Genomic DNA, 2,986 nt, shown 5'->3' on the forward strand with positions numbered 1-2,986 from the left:
GCTCACCCCGGCCCCTCACTCATCCGGCCCCCCATTCCCTGCTCACCCCGGCCCCCCACTCCCTGCTCACCCCAGCCCCTCACTCCCTGCTCACCCCAGCCCCTCACTCCCTGCTCGTCAGGGCCCCCCATTCCCTGCTCGTCCAGGTCCCTCACTCCCTGCTTCTCCTGGCCCCTCACTCCCTGCTTCTCCTGGCCCCACTCCCTGCTCACCCCAGCCCCTCACTCCCTGCTCACCCCGGCCCCCCACTCCCTGCTCATCCAGGCCCCTCACTCCCTGCTTGTCCGGGCCCCTCACTCCCTGCTCACCCCGGCCCCCCACTCCCTGCTCGTCCGGGCCCCTCACTCCCTGCTCGTCCGGGCCCCCCACTCCCTGCTCGTCCGGGCCCCTCACTCCCTGCTCGTCCGGGCCCCTCACTCCCTGCTTCTCCTGGCCCCTAACTCCCTGCTCACCCCGGCCCCCAACTCCCTGCTCATCCGGGCCCCTCACTCCCTGCACTTCTACTCTGTCCCACAGGGTCACTGTGGCTTGGAATTGACTCAGTGGCAAAGCTCAGGTTTGGTTTCATCAATGGAAGCAATACCACAAAGCCTCTTCCACCCCCCACATGGACTCATCACAACACCCTCACCCCGTCAAAAGTGTTCCTATTTGGGGCGGTCCTGTGACAGGCACTCAGGCAGCAGTGGAGACGGGGCCCATGTCTCCTCTTGTCGGGTGAACTGCATCCTCCTCCCTGTCCTAATGCCCAGAGGTCACAGCACCAGCATCTTCCGGAACCAACGCAGCACTCGGCACTCTCCAAGGGGGCCACTCCAAGCTGGAGGCACGCGCCATCCTAGAGGCCTAGACAGGAACGATCGTCCAGTGCACATGGCCACAAACATGGCAGACGAGGGAAGGGAACTGCTGGCTCTGACCGCACCTCCAATCAAGGACAGCTGCACAATCAGGCCACAGCCAGCCTTTTAGCTCAATAAGAAAGTACTAAAACTCTGTGTAAGACAGCAATAGTCAAAACAGGACCTCCAGTGTAGAAAACAAGCCACTTCTGCTTTCAGCCAGATGATTCTGTGCTTGTGGAGATGGTCATTGTTAAAGGACCAGTGCCTGTGGCCTCCCCTCACTGAAGGTCAGGTACATCGCTTCTTCCCAGCTGAGAGCTGCTGGTTTACAGGCAGATCCCTGGATGTTGCACACCGCCTTCATACAGACCAGCCTGAGCAGCACAGAGCGGGCAGCCCCCAGGAGCAGAGCATCCTTCAGGTCAGATGCTTCCAGTGCAATGATTGGTGGCTTCCTGGAGCTCTGTGCTCGGAGATCTGGGCTGGATGGCAAAGAGGGCCACCATTGATTGGTGATGTCTGCTGTGTGTACAGACAGGTCTCGGAGAGGGTGCAGCCGGAGTGCTCTCTGGAGGCACAAATGATGAGGCTTTGCCTCACGTCCTTTGAGCACATTGCTAAGAGGGGCTATTCCTTGGAGATGGACATGATGCTGGGAAAAGAGTGGAGGGTTGGTGACGGAAAAGATGACCTTCATCCAGGTGGACTGACACGGTGACTGCTGTAATGGGCTTCTGTGTGTCAGTCAGGGTTAGGCTGGTGTAGGACAAAACAGGGTTCAGATCTTTGGTTCTTAGGGTCACTATGAGTCATACTCGACTCAACAGCACCCAATAACAACTCCACGCCGTGTGTAAGGGAAGGGTTAGGGTAGCGGCACAGTTTCCCCCTTTGTCATATACAAGGCCTGGTGGGATACTACTTGCAATGCTTAGCTGCCAACTTCAAGGTGTGCAGTTCGAACTCCCAACTGCTCTGCAGGAGAAAGGGGTGGCAATCTGCTCCCGTAAAGTTTTATAGCTCTGGACACCCCACGGGGCAGGTCTGCTCTGTGCAAGGGTTGGGGTGACTTGATGACAGTGTTTGTGTATTTTCTGTAGTTCAGGGAGTTCAGCACGCCAGTTACCCAGAGGGCTTTGAAAACACACCCCCATCAGGGCCCCAGGTCAGATTCTGAGTCAACAAGTCTGAGCCCAGGTCTCTGATCTTTGGATTTTAAATGCTCCACACACGGTTCTGAAGAGGACCCCAAAGGTGAGCCTTTCTGCCAACGACTGCTGAAAAACACCCGGGCTTTTGTGCCCCAACACCTGATGTTCACTTCTGAGTCAGGCACCTTTCATCCTCCGGCATCTCGGCGGGTAAATCCACAGACATCCCACGGGAGCAGAGGCTGTGCAGAGAACTGCTTACAAACTTCATCTGAAGGCTGGACACACACATCCAGGAACTCTGCTGAGCAGTCATCTCTGCAGATTTTGTTCACTGTCCGAGGTCTGTAGTACCTCCGGCAGACCTCAGAGACACTGCAAGTCTGGTCCCTGAGCACCAGGAAAAAGGGAGCACTGCGATAAAATGAATCGCATGCCGTTTGGGGGGGTTCTCCGAGCATAAGCCTTGTCTGTGCTGTACTGTTCTGCTCTAGGTGGACAAGAGTGTGATGCAAACGTCTGAAACACCGCGAGAATGACCAGGGCGGGCCACAGAGACAGGAGTGAGCACGTGTGCTGGGAAAGTGGGATCAACAGACTTGCAGGATACGGGGCAGCCGTAATGCTATTCTCTGGGAAGCATGAGAAGGGAAGCTCCACAGAGCAAAACGTGTCTGTCCTCAGCGTGCCGAGGCTTTACCTAGAAGCCACCCAGAGTGCGGGACAGCAAACATCTGAGAGCTCAGCCCCACCCTAAGGACCTCTACTTGCCTAACTAATGGTGCTATTCTTTGATTCTCACCATTTTCTCAGACATCCAGACACCAGACCTCTGGGGGGGGGGGGGGGTCTACAAACATCACCGGGTGTCTGGCATCCACAGACATCTGCAGATACCAGCCCTCTGGGGGTCTACAAACATCACTGGGCACCTGGCACCCATAGACACCAGCCCTCTGGGATTTACAAACATCACCGGGCACCTGGCAC

General features: G+C 56.8%; 1 protein-coding gene across 1 annotated transcript in view; it reads right to left on the reverse strand.

The window, feature by feature from the left end:
* Positions 1 to 2,986, reverse strand: part of AGAP1 (ArfGAP with GTPase domain, ankyrin repeat and PH domain 1) — a 405,039-nt gene that overhangs the window by 321,000 nt on the left and 81,053 nt on the right. The window lies entirely within an intron of this gene.

This window comes from Elephantulus edwardii, unplaced genomic scaffold, assembly GCF_000299155.1.
Source record: "Elephantulus edwardii isolate Elephantulus edwardi_28Jun2011 unplaced genomic scaffold, EleEdw1.0 scaffold00127, whole genome shotgun sequence".
NCBI lineage: Eukaryota > Metazoa > Chordata > Mammalia > Macroscelidea > Macroscelididae > Elephantulus > Elephantulus edwardii.